At 41.6% G+C, this 21,457-nt stretch overlaps 1 pseudogene; it reads left to right on the top strand.

The window, feature by feature from the left end:
* Positions 1 to 1,264: 1,264 nt before the first annotated feature.
* Positions 1,265 to 20,391, top strand: LOC112215059 (annotated as a pseudogene).
* The last annotated feature ends 1,066 nt before the right edge of the window (positions 20,392 to 21,457 follow it).

Here is a 21,457-nt window from a genome sequence, read left to right as displayed (position 1 = left end):
TTTGGGTTTTCCACGTTTATTGTTTTTGTTAGTTTATTCATGTATAGTGTATTTTATTAAAAAACATGAATAACCACTACGCTGCGTTTTGGTCCGCCTCTCCTTCACCACAGGAAAACCCTTACACCATGACCCAATGTCTGTAGGAGTGATATATTTTCGCGAACGGGGTGGTGTACCTAATAAACCGACTGGTGAGTGTATAATCCATAGAAAGGTATTGGAACCTCTAACCCGGGCAATTTGACTGTTAAATTAATGGGTACACTAGCAATGGCTGGCAATCCTAATTTGAATGGGAACTGAAATTTGGGGATTTTATTTATATGGGTGGTTACAGCTGTCAATTTGCCTTTCACAAATGTCAAAATGCTATCGCGAGAAAAACGTTTGGAAAGCAAACGTCCTGTAGAAGCGAACAAAGATTTTCTCAACTTTGAGTGATTCTGAGCGAACACTGTTTTTCAACGTAGCTTGACACAAGCGCATCAGCCATCACCGTTAAGGAGCCTATGCGTCCTCTCCAACTTTGGGTGAGGCAGTACTTCTGGAAAGTTTATTTAGTAGCCTGCTACAGTATAGCCTGTATAATATTTTCAAATTTTGGACAATCTGCGTCCCTTCATTGAACTGGGCTATTGTTTGCGTTCAAGACCAGGTCGTGTTTATTGCTCTCAGTTTGGCATTGTCAGAGTAGCCATTAATTTCGGTCATTTGTGTGGTATTAACACATTATGCTCATGTTTTATATCATGTACATTTAATAGAATTGCATGAAATGCGTTTATAAAAGGCCAATCTGTTCTACTGTATGCCACTGTTACGCAAATGTGATTATAGATGCATGCAATGTTTTATTATAAATTGGTTCTTTTTTGTGTTTTTGTTCGTTTTTTAAAAGCGACGTTGAGATTCTGTATAAAAAGCGCTATATAAAATACTTATTATTGGACAACCAGGCTCTCACTCAGAACATGATGTGCTAGCTGGGGTCATTGTGAAACATAGCATGGTCACAATCTGTAGATTGTGCTTTGCTTTTATGTACTAATGTGAAAAAAAACTAAAACATAACATTTAAGGTGCTAATGTCATGGAAATTAGAAGGTTTAAATAGGTATTAATGTGATGGTGAAATATCATTATCGATTTCAAAGTTCCATCAAACTGATGATTTTGGTGGAACAAATGTTCCATCACAGCCTCCTTCCTGGTTTTAGCTAATCAAACACCAGGATATAACACGGATGTCCCACGAACAAACATGGCGGAACCCACGTTGGAATCATGGATAAGGACTTTACAACATTATTGAATGAAATTGTTGCTGAGAAGTTCCTTGAAGAACATTGACCGTCACTGACAAATGTGTTACGAATTCAGGGAAACAGGTGCGCAAAGGGGCGAGTTGTGGCTAACTAGCTTGCAAAATACCTCAGCTATACAGGCTGTCTCATCATTGAACTGGGCTGTTACCCATGTCCTGCTTTTGTTTGTATAAATTGATCGTTTTCTAATATTATCACAGAGACCGCAGTGAGGATGAAGCCTTCAGGAGCCTAATGAAGATCCTGTCAAAGCTATCAGAGGAGATCCAGGCTGCAGGTAGATGGGTTGAAGAGCTGATCCTGCTGTTGACTGCAGTATGCTTCAGAGCCCAGAGCAATGGCTGTGTACAGTGTGCACTCAACCAGACCCTAATGAGGTGAGCTGCAGTCAATACTGAATCCAGTTGACACACAAAAGCATGCACACAAATGTTTTACATTGGATCTACATTTAGTTAATTTACCAGACACTTTAATCCAATCATGCACAGTCAAGGAAGAGTTAATAACATTACCAAGTGTATCCATGTTGGTAGTTTTGTTTTCGCATGAATTCAAGTGTGTTTACACTTCAAAATTCTGGGGGTGTTCTATTTAGCAGTTTCCCTGTTATGAAGTGCCCCCCCTCCCCCTGTCCAGTTGTACTGGGTGGGTGGGTTGGTTAAAACAAACAAATCTACCGTTTTATCCAGGTCCCTTGGTGCTGTTGACCTGTCAATCAGAATCCTAGACATGCTTCAGAAACTGAAGACTGAGAACACTGACTATGTCTTTGAAGGTGATTTGTTTTTATTCTCCCTCCTATGGCTGAAGAGAATAAGCGTAATCTCCTGATATTTGCAGTTGTGTGCTTATTTTCAGTTGTGTGCTTATTGTAACTGTTCAAATTTCATTTTTTTCTTTTTTTTTCTTAAGCCTTCTTATGTGTCTGACTGTTGTTCTCTGCACTTTACCACAGTTAATTGGAAACCTTGCTGTTGATAACCAGTTCTGCATTTGGGTGCTCATCTTTCCAGATCTTCTCATGTAAGTACTTTGGCCCTACATCAGTTTCACTTCACAGTTGTCACAATTCACATTAGGAAAAAGGACTTAATCTTTATTGATCCTTTAGGCCTTCAAACTGGAATTTTTATGTTTTATGTATGAAAGCATAGTGTCAGCAAAACATCCCGGACTGGATCGAAGTTAATGTTGGCAGTTTGAAATTATTATTATAATTTATTTTACAATTGTATTCCTTTATTTTCCCCTAACCCTGCCACCCCTCCCCTAATTGGTGTACACTAATGGACAACAATACTTAGGCTTCTACCTCCAGCTTTTACATACTATATACATACAATTTACAGACACAAAGTATTTTGCAGTCATCTTTTTGTTTGTTTTTTAATAATCCCTTCCTTCAGCTACCCTCAACCCATCCTGTCTATCTCTGAAGACAATCAGTTGGATTTCTATGTTGACTGTTTTGTAGGGCACTTTTGTGTGTGGACCACGAAGTGGGCAGTGGCCTATTCCTTCATGGTGCTCCACACCTGTCTGGATGAACACAAGGTGGAGCAACTGGCTCAGCCAGGGAACACCCACCTGGCCCTGGAGGTCATGGAGCTGTGTAGGACTGTCAGAACTGAACTGGATGTAGGTACCCTCTCATGGGTGTGGTTGGGTGTGGGAGATGGGCTGTGTGTGAGAGAGATGTACACACATATGAACATTATGGTAAAAAAAAATGGAGAGTTTTGATTGAAATTCAGCACTTCCTAAAGTCCTCAATGCTCGTTAAGAACATGTATGCAGGGATGAGCCATCGGAGATATATCCATCTAGTCAATTCAAGAATCTACCTACTCATACAAATCTTAGAAACTAGTACCTCTACACCCGAAATCAGCAATTCTTGGTCCCAAATTTGTGAGTTTCCTCCTTACATTGAGTTTCAAGAAACGCTCTACTATACATAATCCAATCAATTAATTACATAAATATTGATGGAGTTGCAGGGTGACGTTGCTGGAGCTGATCTCTGTTGGGAGAGGAGGACTCTGAGGATGGTGGGATCGTATCTACCTTCCTGGCATCCTGCTTCCAGGAGCGCTGCAGGGCCGTGCTCACACTCTCCTCTGAATCAGACAAGGAGGAGTCAATGATCCGATTGATTGGTTGTATAAATGACCTTTTCCATAGCCTGGGTACCTGACTGTGTCTGCTATTGCTGTTTCTGTGACATTGTATATTGCTTGTATATTGCTTGTTTTTGATTGTTTGGGTGGGTGATTGATTGGTGTTGTATTTTATAGGAGGCCTTGACTGTGACCAGCCTGTTAGATGTTCTCTGTGAGATGACCTCTCTTCACAAACAGTTCATGTTCCTGCAGAACCACCCTGACCTCAAGTCTACAGTTGGTAAATAAGTACACCATGATCTATTGGACTGGATATTTACAAAACCTTTTACCAATGATGCTTAACCTCTGCGCACGGAGCCCCCTAGGCGGGCTGAAATTCCACAACATACGGTGATCGCTACATAAATAGTCATATTAAACATTCATGAAAATACAAGTGTGTCACATGTATCGAAAGCCTAGAATCTTGCTAATCCAACTGCGTTGTCAGATTTAAAAAAGGATTTACTGCGAAAGAATACGATGCGATTATCTGAGCATAGAGCCCCATAAAAAAAACTATTTTAACCAGCACAGGCGTAACATAATCACAAACTGCGTTAAAATAAATCGTTTACCTACCAATGCACATTGTTACACAATGAATGATCTTCTGTTTGATCAAATCTGTTTTTATAGCCTAACACGAAACATTTTGTGAACCGCTTGTGTCGTGAATTCCGTCTCATTCCATTTGACGACACATTCCAGGTAAATAACCCACACAGAACGTGACTTTTCCAGTCATGTTTGGTTTCACTGCAATCAACTGGTTTGTTAGTAACACAATCAAACCTGATGGGCCATTTCGCGGGACATATTGACTGAAAGAAACCGATTTGAAGACAACAAGTCATGACATCATTGTGCACCAATGATTTGCCCGCTGTTTCCTTGATTCGTCTTTTAACCCAATGACCATTGATCGTCTTGAAATCTAGCTGGGTAGATAGCCAATGAGCTGAGGTAAACGGCAATATGCCATGTTTGTGTTGCAAGACCAGCCCATGTAGTAAGTTCCAGCTTAAAGTGAGTCCTTTGCTATTGAAGTTTCATACCGGAAGGAGAAACACATATTACGCACTGCATTGTTTGGTAAACGCGCAGATTCAGCTGTTTATATATCAATCATAATGGCGACTAGGTCAGGGAAAGCTAAATCTAAGTCTAGATATACAGATGTACACACAATTTTAGAATAAATTGATTGGGAAGGTGAAACCGATTGTAGGACGATTCATTTAGCGATTGTGGAGGAATATTTATTGAACGGGAGAGGACATTGTTTTGGACTGGTAAGTTCTTTTCATGCTAATGCCCTTGTTTGAAATAAATAATATAAAATATTATTTGTAAAAAAAAAAAATTTTAGAAGCAATATACAATAAAGGGAACACTAAAATAACACATCCTAGATCTGAATGAAATATTCTTATTAAATACTTTTCTTTACATGGTTGAATGTGCTGATAACAAAATCATCAATGGAAATCAAATTGATCAACCCATGGAGGTCTGGATTTGGAGACACTCAAAATTAAAGTGGAGAACCACACTACAGGCTGATCCAACTTTGATGTAATGTCCTTAAAACAAGTCAAAATGAGGCTCAGTAGTGTGTGTGTGTGTGGCCTCCACGTGCCTGCATGACCTCGCTACAACGCCTGGGCATGCTCCTGATGAGGTGGCGGATGGTCTCCTGAGGGATCTCCTCCCAGACCTGGACTAAAGCATCTGCCAACTCCTGGACAGTCTGTGGTGCAACGTGACATTGGTGGATGGAGCGAGACATGATGTCCCAGATGTGCTCAATTGGATTCAGGTCTGGGGAACGGGCGGGCCTGTCCATAGCATCAATGCCTTCCTCTTGCAGGAACTGCTGACACACTCCAGCCACATGAGGTCTAGCATTGTCTTGCATTAGGAGGAACCCAGGGCCAACCGCACCAGCATATGGTCTCACAAGGGGTCTGAGGATCTCATCTCGATACCTAATGGCAGTCAGGCTACCTCTGGCGAGCACATGGAGGGCTGTGCGGCCCCCCAAAGAAATGCCACCCCACACCATGACTCTGTCATGTCTGTCACATGTGCTCAGTGTGAACCTGCTTTCATCTGTGAAGAGCACAGGGCGCCAGTGGCGAATTTGCCAATCTTGGTGTTCTCTGGCAAATGCCAAACATCCTGCACGGTGTTGGGCTGTAAGCACAACTCCCACCTGTGGACGCCGGGCCCTCATACCACCCTCATGGAAACTCATGTTTCTGACCGTTTGAGCAGACACATGCACATTTGTGGCCTGCTGGAGGTCATTTTGCAGGGCTCTGGCAGTGCTCCTCCTGCTCCTCCTTGCACAAAGGCGGAGGTAGCGGTCCTGCTGCTGGGTTGTTGCTCTCCTACGGCCTCCTCCACGTCTCCTGATGTACTGGCCTGTCTCCTGGTAGCGTCTCCATGCTCTGGACACTACGCTGACAGACACAGCAAATCGTCTTGCCACAGCTCGCATTGATGTGCCATCCTGGATGAGCTGCACTATATGAGCCACTTGTGTGGGTTGTAGACTCCATCTCATGCTACCACTAGAGTGAAAGCACCGCCAGCATTCAAAAGTGACCAAAACATCAGCCAGGAAGCATGGGAACTGAGAAGTGGTCTGTGGTCACCACCTGGACAACCACTCCTTAATTGGGGATGTCTTGCTAATTGCCTATAATGTCCACCTGTTGTGTATTCCATTTGCACAACAGCATGTGAAATGTATTGTCAATCAGTGTTGCTTCCTAAGTGGACAGCAAGGAATATATATATATATATTTTATTTATTTATTTATTTATTTATATATTTATATTAGGGTAGCCTAGTGGTTAGAGCATTGGATTAGTAACCGAAAGGTTGCAAGTTCAAATCCCTGAGCTGACAAGGTACAAAATCTGTCGTTCTGCCCCTAAACAGTCAGTTATCTCTCTGTTCCTAGGCCATCATTGAAAATAAGAATGTGTTCGTAACTGACTTGCCTAGTAAAAAAAATATATATTTATATATATATATGTGTGTTTATTATACCTGTTGAATCAGGGCTCATATGTGAAACAATTCTAACTGAACATTTTCTTTCACAGTGACACTGACTCCGAATGGGAGTCTTATCCGGTGTCCTGTGTGAATTTAAGTATGCTCTCTCTAATTCTCTCTTTCTCCCTCTCGGACGACCTGAGCCCTAGGACCATGCGTCAGGACTACCTGGCATGATGATTCCTTGCTGTCACCTGGCCTTGCCGTTGTTCCAGTTTCAACTGTTCTGCCTGCGGCTATGGAACCCTAAAAACTGTTCATTTTTACTCTTGAGGTGCTGTCCTGCTGCACCCACTACAACCACAGCCAGAAGAGGACTGGCCACCCCTCATAGCCTGGTTCCTCTCTAGGTTTCTTCCTAGGTTTTTGCCTTTCTAGGGAGTTTTTCCTAGCCACCGTGCTTCTACACCTGCATTGCTTGCTGTTTGGGGTTTTAGGCTGGGGCTATATAAATAGATTTGATTTGATAGAAGACTGAGGGTCTTCCAAATATTTAAAGTGTGTAAATGGCTACCCATGTTATTTTGTAAATGTGTGTGTATATATATATATATATATTTTTTTTTTTTTTTGAATAAAACATTTTTAAATCATTTATTTTTCTCAATTTTTTTTGGGGGGGTGTGTTAGAATACCATTTTGGTATTTTGTATATAGTGATTTGTTTCAAAATGTATACCTTCACCAATTTGGCCACTTGGGTACATTTGGGCTACTTGTGTGGGACACCTGGGTGACTTCATGATAAATGTCATGTAGCACACTCATTTTGGAAGTTATCATTCTGAAACTTTGCACAAGTACTGTTGCCCTCTTATATTTTCCACTGAAATTGTCCCCATCAGGATGATGTTTGTTTTATCTTGTTCATTTTAAAGATGATGATATAAAAATCTAAAACGTATGTTTTTTTTCATTGTTTTATCTAAACCAGATCTAGTGTTATTCTCCTACATTCAATTCAAATTTCCACAAACTTCAGTGTTTTCTTTCAAATGGTACCAAGAATATGCATATCCTTGGTTCTGTGTCTGAGCTACAGGCTGTTAGATTTGGGTATGTCTTCAGGCAGAAATTGCACAAGAAAGGGGGGGAGCTGTAAGAGGTTTTAATCTTTTGACATTAGAGCCCTGATAAATAGCTGTGTGCTGTTATTTTTTTAAATAAAGACTACCAGCATGTCACACTATCAAATGTTCATGACAAAGTAGGTGGCCCACATACAGTATATACTTTCACATAGTCTTTATACTTTCACTACAAATCCAGTGACATTAATATAGTTCTACTGTGTTGGAACGGAACTGACACTTAAAGTACCAGCAGGCTCATGCCCTTCACTTAATAACCATCTATCATCAGCAGAACTCTTATACTACACCTGAGGCAGGGGAATACCTCTCACCTCTTTTGTCGAATTGATAATTTTGCCTTTATGTTCCGTTGCCTTTTTCTGGTCACTGATTGTTATTTTGTCTTTTTTGTCCGACTTCTGATGTAGAAAGGGGCTTTATAAGTAAATGTGATTGATATTCTGGTACTGTATCCCTTTGTATGTAAACTGTGTTCTCCTATTCACCTCTTTCTCCTCTTATAGATCTCCTGCAGCAGGTCCATGCACTGGGGAAGACCAGTAAGAATGTATTCACTGCAGATCAGCACTTCTCCTTGAATAAGGGTGGAGACTGCTCCTCCTCTCCCTCTGTCAGCTTCAAGGCACATCTCATCCGTCTCAAAGGAAACCATTGTCACAGAAACACTACCAACCAGAACAAGGATACAGCAAGCATACAGCTGGCACAGATATCACATTTTATTTGTCATATACACGTGTTTAGCAAATGTTATTGTGGGTGTTGCGAAATGCTTGTGTTTCTAGTTCTAACAGTGCAATAATATCTAACAGTAACATCTAACAACTTCACAATAAACACATCTAAAGCAATGGAATTAAGAATATATAAACATTGGGCAAGCGGCATAGACTTAGATAGTAGAATAGGCTAGAATACAGTATATACATAAGAGATGGGTAATGCAAAATATGTAAACATTATTAAAGTGGCCAGTGATCCCAAGTCTTAGAGGCAGCAGCCTCTAATGTGCTAGTGATTGCTATTTAACACTGATGGCCTTGAGCTCGAAGCTGTTTTTCAGTCTCTCGGTCCCACTTGTACTGACCTCACCTTCTGGATGATAAGCTATGTGAACAGGCAGTGGCTTGCTCGGGAGGTTGTTGTCCTTGATGATCTTTTTGGCCTTCCTGTGACAGGTGCTGTAGGTGTCTTGGAGGGCAAGTAGTTTGCCCCCAGTGATGTGTTGGTTGCGGGCGGTGCAGTTGCTGTACCAGGCGGTGATGCAGCCCGACAGGATGCTCTCCATTGTAAAAGTTGGTTGAGGGTTTTAGGTGCCAAGCCAAATTTCATCAGCCTCCTGAGGTTGAAGAGGCTCTGTTGCGCCTTCACCACACTGTCTGTGTGGGTGGACCATTTCAGTTTGTCAGTGATATGTACGGCAAGGAACTTGAAGCTTTCCACCTTCTCCACTGCAGTCCCATCGATGTGAATAAGGGTGGTGCTCCCTCTGCTGTTTCCTGAAGTTCACGATCAACTACTTTGTTTTGTTGACTTTGGGTGAGAGGTTATTTTCTTGGCACCACACTCCGAGGGCACTCACCTCCTCCCTGTAGGCTGTCTCGTCATTGTTGGTAATCAGGCCTACTACTGTTGTGTCATCTGCAAACTTGATGATTGGTGGTCTATTGGGGCAGTAAGCAAATTGAAGTGGGTCTAGGGTGTCAGCTAAGGTAGAGGTGACATGATCCTTGACTAGTCTCTCAAAGCACTTCATGATGACAGTCATTTAGTTCAGTTGCCTTTGCTTTCTTGGGTAATAGTGCAGATAGTTGACAAAACATGGGTGTGGGGTCGAATATTAAATAATTGACTCTCGTGTTGCAAGACCATTGATATACTACATTTCATCCAATGCTTTGAAGTTTACTCAGCCGCCACAAGTTCTGTCTGTGAGCGTGTCCTTTCAGAGTAGGATTTGCAGACTCCTTTTGAACCCTTAAATCAGCCCTTAGAGTGTTTATCTCGGTGTCTAAAATAGGGATTTAATCCTTGGACATGACAGATCTAGGGTCAAGAAGCATGTGTAAAAGGTCAGGAATGGAGAATGAAAATCTAAAATGACACTTCCTATTCTAATCGACTGGTCAAAAGTAGTTCACTAAACGGAGTAGGATGTCATTTGAGACACATGTTGAGTTAAATAGCACATACAGTAATCTCCTCATGCTGTATCTGTGCTTCCTGGGCCACACCGGAGAGACAATAAGTGCTTTTGAGTCCATCTTGGCACTGAGCCATATTGGCTTCCTCATGATGGTTTTATTATTATTACGTTAATGGAAGAAAGCGAAACATTTCCTTACTCATTATCCCAGCTAGCGGCAAGCCATCACTGACTGTGATATAAAAGCACATTCATAGGGATGGGGGAAATGGCATGTGTCCACCTGCAGTGGCTTAAAAATCTTGCTCCCACTTTACAAGGCCCATGAATGATGATAACCCTCTGCCGGCTCCCAGCTGGTAATTAATCATTTGATATGATAGTCTTTCATTAAGTATTTTTTTACATATAGGCTGATGTTCATAATATGATTTTGAGTGAACAAAAAGTACACACTTTTCTCTCTTGCTATGGCCGTTCTCTACCAATTCATTTGCAGAGTAACCGCATGCATGTAAATTAACCTATTTAATTAGATAGCAGGTGACAGGGACAAGTGTAACACGTTGTGACAGCTTTAGACAAACCCGCAACCACACACAGCTATTTTCCGTGGTAGTAGGGATTTCCTAAGGATAGGGACCTCAATGTTGGCTGATAGGGACATAGATGTTGGTTGGTTATTGAGATTGTCCTATAGAAATCAAGGAAACACAATACTTAAACAGCTTCTTCTTGCATAAGGAACATTGCCACCTCATCATTGTTTGAAATTTGGCCCTATCTATAGACTCAAGACAAACAGAATAATTAGTGACTAGTGTTTTTTACTGTGTTTTGGATGAGAATCTAGATTTTTTGGGATGGTGAGATTCTATTTCTGCATTGTAAATATGTTTGTTTTGATTATATTTAGGGATGCACCGATATGACACTTTTGGCCGATATCCGATATCCGATAAGTCCCGATACCGATATTTAACATTTTGGCTGCCTTTTGAGCATCCTTGTACAACATTAATAGTTAACACACACACATAGACACAGTGGTCTAAGGCACTGCATCTCAGTGCAAGAGGTGTTACAGCCTGGATTCGAACCAGGGACTGTAGTATCACATCCGGCCGTGATTGGGTGTCCTATAGGGCGACGCACAATTGGCCCAGCGTCGTCCAGGTTTGGCCGGGGTAGGCAGTCATTTGTAAATAAGAATTTGTTCTTAACCTACTTGCCTAGTTAAATAAAGGTTACACACACACACAATGACCAAAAAGTTTTTTTGTTGGCATTTACGTATGTGCCCATTACCAGTAAAACATAATCAAAACCGATTTATTTCACTTAGTTGCTGTGCTGTTTCATTGTTCAGTCATTTCATTCTCAACCATGATTGCATCATACATGTCAAGCAGTGACGTTTCAGCTGTGTCTGTCTGTGGCCTCTTCCTTGGTGCACACTGTCACGGTGTCCGTTTCCATGTTGTCATCTTGTATGCAACATTTAACAAATTTTACGTTTTTTGTTTGCATCAAAGTAGCGGTCCTTGTACATAGCATCGAGCCTGGTGGCGACACAGTAAAGAGAGAATACCACTGAATTGCTTGTCCACAGCCTGTGTGGGCAGTTTTGTTGCCAGGGCAAAGTTTCATTCGCCAATGTGGGCCAGTAAAAGCATCCACCTCGTCGGGAAAAGGGGCCATCTTCACTCCATAGAAACCAGTCAGCACTAGCTGCTAGCTAACTGGTTAGCTTAGCATTGACAAAGTCAGAATGGGCATGCGCACTCCACTGTTATGTGACAGAATCAGTGGCGTTAGAATTAGGAATTAGAATACAAACACTACTCTGAACAAAAATATAAACGAAACATGTAAGGTGTTTGTCCCATGTTTCACGATCTGAAAATACACTGCTCAAAAAAATAAAGGGAACCCTTAAACAACACAATGTAACTCCAAGTCAATCACACTTCTGTGAAATCAAACTGTCCACTTAGGAAGCAAGATTTCTTTGGGGGGCCACACAGCCCTCCATGTGCTCGCCAGAGGTAGCCTGACTGCCATTTAGATACCGAGATGAGATCCTCAGACCCCTTGTGAGACCATATGCTGGTGCGGTTGGCCCCGGGTTCCTCCTAATGCAAGACAATGCTAGACATCATGTGGCTGGAGTGTGTCAGCAGTTCCTGCAAGAAGAAGGCATTGATGCTATAGACTGGCCCCCCCTTTCCCCAGACCTGAATCCAATTGAGCACATCTGGGACATCATGTCTCGCTCCATCCACCAACGCCACGTTGCACCACAGACTGTCCAGGAGTTGGCGGACGCTTTAGTCCAGGTCTGGGAGGAGATCCCTCAGGAGACCATCCGCCACCTCATCAGGAGCATGCCCAGGCATTGTAGGGAGGTCATACAGGCACGTGGAGGCCACACACATTACTGAGCCTCATTTTAACTTGTTTTAAGGACATTACATCAAAGTTGGATCTGCCTGTAGTGTGGTTCTCCACTTTAATTTTGAGTGTCTCCAAATCCAGACCTCCGTGGGTTGATAAATTTGATTTCCATTGATAATTTTTGTGTGATTTTGTTGTCAGCACATTCAACTATGTAAAGAAAAGCGTATTTAATAAGAATATTTCATTCATTCAGATCTAGGATGTGTTATTTTAGTGTTCCCTTTACTTTTTTTGAGCAGTGTAGATCCCAGAAATGTTCCATATCCACATAAAGCTTATCTCAAATTGTGTGCACATTTGTTTACATCCCTGCCAGTTTTGTTGAGCAGGTGTTTCAATGCCATGAGAGGGTATCACATCTGCTGCAGGCGCAGTTGAGTCAGTTGTTCTAATGGAGCTAGCTAGTGTGTTCAAGTTTCAAACATGTTCTCAAATGCCAGTGAAATGGCAGCAGCGGTATGAATACCAGCATATTCATGAGCATTCAATACGACTTCAGTATGAAATCCTCGACGACCCACTGTGCTGTCAGACTCCGTAAGCTCATGGGGCTGATGTCCGTTGTGAAGCTAATAGCTGTGACGCTATTATGGTGTAACTCCGGTAGGGCAACATCTGAATTTTTTTTTTTTAAATATAAATAAAAAGTGTACCGGTGCTCGACTGGTTGGTGAAAGCCAACATCACCCACGACAGAGATCGGTTGATTTGTCAAGGGCAATGAATTCCATTATCTTGGCGTTAATGGATTTCGCCTTTAAGTTGTCTCGCTGAAATTGAAATCGACTTGTTGACTGCTCGATCCACACAGCAGACATTGTGGGCTAGGTTAGGAATACTGTGTTGCACATGTAGTGCAAAATTTTACGTGGAGTCATCACTTACCTACCTACGTTATACAAAGATGTTTTCATCTATTTGTGTTATATAAATTCAGCAAAAAAAAGGAACATCCCTTTTTCAGGACCTTGTCTTTCAAAGATAATTTTAAAAATCCAATTAACTTCACAGATCTTCACTGTAAAAGGTTTGTACACCGTTTCCTATGCTTGTTCAATGAACCATAAACAATTAATTAAACAGCTTACAGACGGTAGGCAATTAAGATCGCAGTTATGAAAACTTAGGACACTAAAGAGGCCTTTCTACTAACTCTGGAAAAACAACAAAAGAAAGATGCCCAGGATCCCTGCTCATCTGCGTAAACTTGCCTTAGGCATGCTGCAAGTAGGCATGAGGACTGCAGCTGTGGCCAGGGAAATAAATTGCAATATCTGTACTGTGAGATGCCTAAGACAACACTACCGGTGAGACAGGACGGACAGCTGATCGTCCTCGCAGTGGCAGACCACGTGTAACAACACCTGCACAGAATCGGTACATCTGAACATCTGCGGGACAGGCACAGGATGGCAAAAACTGCTCAAGTTACACCAGGAACGCACAATCCCTCCATCAGTGCTCAGACTGTCCACAAAAGGCTGAGAGAGGCTGGACTAAGGGCTTGTAGGCCTGTTGTAAAGGCAGGTCCTCACCAGACATCACCGGCAACGACGTCGCCTATGGGCACAAATCCACCATCGCTGGATTAGACAGGACTAGCAAAAAGTGCTCTTCACTGACTAGTCACGGTTTTGTCTCACCAGGGGTGGTCGGATTTGAGTTTATCTTCGAAGGAATGGGCGTTACACCGAGGCCTGTAGTCTGGAGCATTATCGATTTGGAGGTGGAGGGTGCGTCATGGTCTGGGGCGGTGTCACAGCATCTTCAGACTGCGCTTGTTGTCATTGCAGGCAATATCAACGCTGTGTGTTACAGGGAAGACATCCTCCTCCCTCATCTGGTACACTTCCTGCAGGCTCATCCTGACATGACCCTCCAGCATGACAATATCACCAGCCATACTGCTCGTTCTGTGCGTGATTTCCTGCAAGACAGGAATGCCAGCGTTCTGCAATGGTCAGCGACGAGCCCGGATCTCGATCCCATTGAGCACGTCTCTGACCTGTTGGGTCGGAGGGTGAGGGCTAGAAATGTCCGGGAACTTGCAGGTGCCTTGATGGAAGAGTGTGGTAACATCTCACAGCAAGAACTGGCAAATCTGGTGCAGTCCATGAGGAGGAAATGCACTGCAGTACTTAATGCAGCTTGTGGCCACATCAGATACTGACTGTTGCTTTTGATTTTGACCTGGATTATTCCACTTCTGTTAGTCGCATGTCTGTGGGACCTGTTCAGTTTGTTTCAGTTGTTGAATCTTATGTTCATACAAATATTTACACATGTTAATTTTGCTGAAAATTAACACAGTTGACAGTGAGAGGACGTTTCTTTTTTTGCTGAGTTTAGGCATGCGTGTCAGCTTTGACATCGGTTTTGCAAATCGTTGTTAAACTAGACATCGGGCCGATACCGATGTTGGCATTTTTAGCTAATATCGGCCAATTCCGATATGTTCACCAATATATCGTGTATTCCTAATTCGATTTTTGTATTCTTCTTCCAGGTTAGGGAACTGGATGGTCTTCCTCTCATTATGGACAACTGCGTTATTGAAAGCAACAATCCCTGTGTCCTTTTGATTCGTCTAGAATCTGATGTCCCTGTGGTGTTTAAATTTTACTAGTTGTAACTATCATGTTAAAGCCACTGTGGATGGATGTTAACCTAATGAGCGTTGTACTTTTATGTATCATCCTTTGTCTTCCTGTAAGTATTGTTGTTGCTGATACGTACATTTATCTACCATGTTTATAGTCATAAATCAATGTTGGTGGATGATAGATATATTTTACTGTATACTATGTATTTATTTGGACACACAGTGATGCTAAAATGTGTACATTTTGTCTTTATCTTCCAACATTTAGGATTTAACAAATGTCATGAGGCGACAGTACAGAATGTCATCTTTTATTTGAGGGTATTGTTATAAATATTTGTTTTACCATTTTAGAAATGAAAGCATTTTATGTATCTAGTCCCTCTCTTTGAAGGTGTCATAAGTATTTGGACAAATGCACGTATGTCTATGTAAACCTCTTCCATTTAAGAATGATGGAGGCCACTGTGTTCTTGGGGACCTTCAATGCTGCAGAAATGTTTGGTACCGTTTCCCAGATCTGTGCCTCGACACAGTCCTGTCTTGGAGATCAATGGACAATTCCTTCGACCTCATGGCTTGGTTTTTGCCCTGACATGCACTGTCAAATGTGGGACCTTTATATAGACAGGTGTGTGCCTTTCCAAAAAATGTCCAATCAATTGAATTTACCACAAGTGGACTCCAAGTTGTAGAAACATCACAAGGATGATCAATGGAAAGAGGATGCACCTGAACTCAATTTCGAGTCTCATAGCAAAGGATCCGAATACTTAATGTAAGTATCTTATTTCTGTTTTTATAAAGTTGCTAACATTTCCTGAAACCTGTTTTCGCTTTGTAATTATGTGTAGATTGCTGAGGAGTTTGTCTTTTTTTTAAATCCATTTTAGAATACGTTTTTAACGTAAACATTTTGGGAAAAGTCCACAGGTCCGAGTACTTTCTGAAGGCACTGTAGACCATACATAGGCTATATGCATGGTCCAATATGTTAAATTTTTACCCGTATGTAATTGGGCTCATTTCTGGAGATGGAAATTATATTTCAGATGGTGTCAGCATACATTTTTTAAAATTAATTTTGGAGTAGAAGAAAATCCCAGAACTGAGCTTTTCAGTCCTTCTACATTAATGTGGATGCTTCCATGATTATGGATAGTCCTGAATAAATCCTGAATAATGTTGAGTGAGAAAGAGGAACAAACATTCATAGCGCCCCCCCCCCCTCCCAAATACTTGTTAATCACAAAAGTGGCCTCAAAATGACACACTACATTATTTACCATTTATTTTGGCCACAACATATCCTGAAACACAACCAAATCAAACTGCAAATGCTACCAACAAGTTTGAAGAGTCATAAGCTTGATGTAGTCATTGTGTGCTAGGAATGTAGGACCAAATACTACATTTTATGCACTAAGTTCATTTTTCCAAGTGCTTAATGTCACATTCAAACGGGGGGACTAGATGCATAAAGTGCATTCATTTCTAAATGTAAAACATATATGAAAACAACCTCGTATAAAAGGTGACATTCTGTACTTTCACATCTGTAAAATATTTGCTCTCAAATCCAAAATGCTGGAGTATAGAGCCAAATTATGTTTTTTAGCTTAACTTCTTGCGTCGAGCCATCCCGGATCCGGGATCGTGAATACAGCCTCAAGCTCATTACCATAACGCAACGTTAACTATTCATGAAAATCGCAAATGAAATTAAATTAATATTCTAGCTCTCAAGCTTAGCCTTTTGTTAACAACACTGTCATCTCAGATTTTCAAAATATGCTTCTCAACCATAGCAAAACAAGCATTTGTGTAACAGCTAGCGCGGCTAGCGTAGCATTTAGCGTTAGCATCAGCAGGCAACATTTTCACAAAAACCAGAAAATCATTCAAATAAAATAATTTACCTTTGAAGAACTTCAGATGTTTTCAATGAGGAGACTCTCAGTTAGATAGCAAATGCTTAGTTTTTCCTGAAAGATTATTTGTTTTGGAGAAATCGCTCCGTTTGGTGCGTCACGTTTAGCTACGAAAAAAACCTTTATCCAGGAGTGTAATTATCCCCGCAGCTCATTAGCATAACACAACGTTAACTATTCATGAAAATCGCAAATGAAATTAAATTAATATTCTAGCTCTCAAGCTTAGCCTTTTGTTAACAACACTGTCATCTCAGATTTTCAAAATATGCTTCTCAACCATAGCAAAACAAGCATTTGTGTAACAGCTAGCGTAGCATTTAGCGTTAGCATCAGCAGGCAACATTTTCACAAAAACCAAAAAAATCATTCAAATAAAATCATTTACCTTTGAAGAACTTCAGATCTTTTCAATGAGGAGACTCTCAGTTAGATAGCAAATGCTCAGTTTTTCCTGAAAGATTGTTTGTTTAGGAGAAATCGCTCCGTTTGGTGCGTCACGTTTGGCTACCAAAAAAAAAAGAAAAAACATTCATAAAAATGCCGAACTTTTTTCCAAATTATTAACTCCATAATATCAACTGAAACATGGTAAACGTTGTTTAGAATCATTCCTCAAGGTGTTTTTCACATATCTCTTCATGATATATCGTTCGTTGAAAGCCTCCTCTCTCCTCTCAATCACTGGATGACTGCGTGCAGCTTGTAGATTACGCACCAATTTAGACAAAGGACACCGGGCGGACCCCTGGTAAATGTAGTCTCTTATGGCCAATCTTCCAATGATATGCCTACAAATACGTCACAATGCTGCAGACACCTTGGATAGAAAGGGCAGGCTCATTCACAGCCATATAAGGAGACAATGGAAAACAGAGCCTAAAAAATTCTGCCCATTTCCTGGTTGAAGTTTCATCTTGGTTTCGCCTGTAGCATGAGTTCTGTGGCACTCACAGATAATGTCTTTGCAGTTTTGGAAACGTTAGAGTGTTTTCTTTCCAAAGCTGCCAATTATATGCATAGTCAAGCATCTTTTCGTGACAAAATATTGCGCTTAAAACGGGCACGTTTTTTTATCCATAAATTAAAAGAGCGCCCCCTATATCCAAGAAGTTAACTGTCCAAATAGATGTAGGGGAGTGTCTACATTTGTATTTATTAGGGATCCCCATTAGCTGCTGCCAAGACGGCAGCTACTCTTCCCGGGGTCCAAACACACCAATGCACCCACATTTACGTATAAAACAAAAGATCAAACATTGAACTATGTTTGTATTGAATGAGTTAAAGATTAACCAGTACATCATTTAACATCCCCACACCACCACATCTACAACACAAAATGTTCAATACCACCATACAACAATATCACAATGTGTGTGTTTATGTATGCATGTGTCTGTTCCTTTTGTGTCTCTTCACAGTCCATGTTGTTCTATAAGGTGTATATTTACCTGCTTTTTCAATCTGAATTATACTGCTTTCATCAGTTACCTGATATGGAAAATAGTCATGGCTCTATGTATTACTGTGTGCCTCCCATAGTCTGTTCTGGACTTGGGGACTGTGAAGAGACCTCTAGTGGCATGACAAGTCACTGTGGTGAATCCTTATACTGTATGTTTCATGTATCCATCATGTTTATACTGTTGGTGGATGTTGGCACTGACACAACAGCTTAGTTTAAGTCCACCTCCGTCCACCCCCGGGGGCTAGCTGTCGGTCAGGGCACGGTGCCAGCTTGTCTTTTCACCAGGCAGTGAGCTATTAATCTGAGCCCCACTCTGTCCCCCTGACCCTCTCAGGAAGGAAGTTGTCATCGACGGTTACTGTTGAGCTCCCTCTGCTCTTCTCAGGTGGGTTACAGACAGACACACTGGGCAAAAACTATTTGAATCAATGTTGTTTTCAAGTCAATTCAACAAAAATTGTGATAACATTGAATCAATGTGGAAAACGGATTGAATTTGAAAAATCAACAAATCAAATTACATTAAATGTTTTCTTGATTTCAAGTAAATTCCACTTAAATTGACAAATGAACCAAATGTAAACCAAAGCTAGACATTGAAAATATGTCTGTGCCCAGTGGGTAGCTTGCCTGGAGTGCCGGATGTGTGGTCTTTGCTGTCACGTTCTGACCATCGTTTGTATGTGTTTTCCTTGTTTTAGTGTTGGTCAGGACGTGAGCTGGGTGGGCATTCTATGTTGTGTGTCTGGTTTGTCTATTTCTATGTTTGGCCTGATATGGTTCTCAATCAGAGGCAGGTGTTAGTCATTGTCTCTGATTGGGAACCGTATTTAGGTAGCCTGTTTTGTGTTGGGTTTTGTGGGTGATTGTTCCTGTCTCTGTGTTTGCACCAGATAGGACTGTTTAGGTTTTCACTTTTCTTGTTTTGTTTAGTCTGTTCATGTATAGTCGTCTTTATTAAAAACATGAATAACCACAACGCTGCATTTTGGTCCGCCTCTCTTTCACCAGAAGAAAACCCTTACATTTGCCGGTTTGAGATGATTCTATTGGTCCATTCAGCCAGGCAAGCTCAATCAATCATATTACCAGAGCCTAACAAAGCAACCCGTTCAAGCCCATACAAAGGAAAACATGTCCCTATTTCGGTCTCAATTCCAACATGGCTATGTCCACGTTACCTATTGTTATGTTGTGTTTTTATTAATTTTTATTTAACCAGGAAAAAACACATTGAAACCTAGTTGTAATTTCAGGGGGGGGGGATATTATATATTCACATTCTGAGATGATGTGGTGTAAGCGTTATGGAGCTCCATGGGCAATGTATTCGCAAACGATACACTGCACATCCCCACCAATGCCAGAGATATGGAATTTCACTGTCGCTCTCCCCTTGCATTCACAACGTCTATACCAGCAGAGTTAAAGTCAACCTGTCCTGAGAATAAGTATTTTGCCTAACCATATAATACAGATCTATAGAAAGAGGGCATGGGCCAGGGCGTCAATCTTCTATGTATTCAGTATTTGAACCCAGGTCTGGGCCACAGCCACACAGCTACATGGCCTGGTCAATGATACTGACTGGGCATATGTGGAGAGGAAGAGAACTAGAGGGGGTGGGAGGCTTGGTTGCTTCCTTGTCATTCAAAATGGACACAGTACTCACTCATTGTACTGATAGTGTCCTTTACAGTGGGATGGTGGTAGCTAATTGAGAGTGGGTTAGTGTTACACCCCTTCAACCACAAATCAAAGTAAAGTATGTGTGAATGTGTAGGAGACAACCAGTATGGGTAGTTTTGGTGTAGAAAAAAGCTTTTGAGAGTCGGGTTTCTACATTCCTCTTGTTCCTCTTCCATTGTAAAATAAAACTAACTCTCTTTGTGCCATAAATGTATATGTAATGCCATCCTTAACCGTTGTTTCTCCATCAGCCAGTGGGCCATCTTTGCTACCCGGAATATTCTAGACCACAACCTGGTGAATCAGGAGCTGGTGGTAGCTCTAGAATGTTGTGGGTTGGCCGATGACTCCTCCCTGAGGGCCATGGGCTTAAGAGTAAAGGAGAGAGATGGTATCATGCTGCTCAAACCCTGTTCAAAAGACCCTTGAAGGTTTTCACACAAATGATTTCAAACCAATTTGTTGGTGCTAACCAAACTGTACAGGGTTCCGTTCTAAGGGTGTTGCGAAGGGAATGGATTTTGATTGTCTTGCTACCAGCTTTGCACCATATCTGCTTTACCACCCTGTGTTGGCTTTTGGTGAGAATATCAATGATACAAAGGACTATTCCTGTACTTCTTGGTACTGCATGTTTCTTTACTAAAAAAAACCTTTGATTGAATATGTAGATACATATTCCAACCAACAACACCAGTCAACATCCTTACGCATTTCAATAACCTAATCTATGTTCTGTGTCAGCTATGTTTGCTGTGTGTGTGTGTACTTTGACTGGTATGGGTCTTTGGCAGCCAGCTAGATGGGGCAGACAGAGTGTGATTGGCAGTGTGTAGACAGTGAGCCCTTGTGTAAGTGGTAGTATATGCGTTTGTGGACAGAGACCCAAGTAGTGTGAGTGGCAGTGCGAGTGAATCACACCAGAAGTATTAGCTTGCAGAATGACACCCCCCCCACACACACACACACACACACACACACACTGAATAAGCTGACTGGTCCTGACACCTCAACAATACATTGCTTTAGTCACCCGGCCCACTTGCTGCTCCACCCTATTTACTCTGTCCCTTGTTTTTTAATGACAACATGTATTGAAACAATCGGGTTGACTTTCCCCAATCCGCTGGGTATAGTGAGGGGAGCTTATGAGGTTCCGGTCCCCAGCATTTCAGACGGCTGACAAAACACGGCTTTTACTTCTGCTCCAGTGGCTGCCTGCAATGCTTTTCAAACACAGGAAAACCCAGAGAGAGCGTCAGGCTGGCTGAATGAGGTGGCCGTCACAGCTGTCTAGTCAACAACTTCAGGGTCAGGAGCAAACAGCTGTCCAACAGCAGCAGGACTGAAAGGTGTCATCTAGATCAGCGTTTCACCACTCAAACCATAACTCTGTCCTCCTGTGCCTTCTGTACTGGTATTCTTCCAGAATTATATCCGTACTACTCAAGGTCTATATAACGGATGATTGTAACTTTAACTGCTGAATAAAACT

The sequence above is a fragment of the Oncorhynchus tshawytscha genome, linkage group LG15 (assembly GCF_018296145.1).
Source record: "Oncorhynchus tshawytscha isolate Ot180627B linkage group LG15, Otsh_v2.0, whole genome shotgun sequence".
In the NCBI taxonomy this organism is placed as follows: Eukaryota; Metazoa; Chordata; class Actinopteri; order Salmoniformes; family Salmonidae; genus Oncorhynchus; species Oncorhynchus tshawytscha.
The sequence above is the reverse complement of the archived record's forward strand: the minus strand, read 5'-3'. Positions and strand labels throughout refer to the sequence as shown.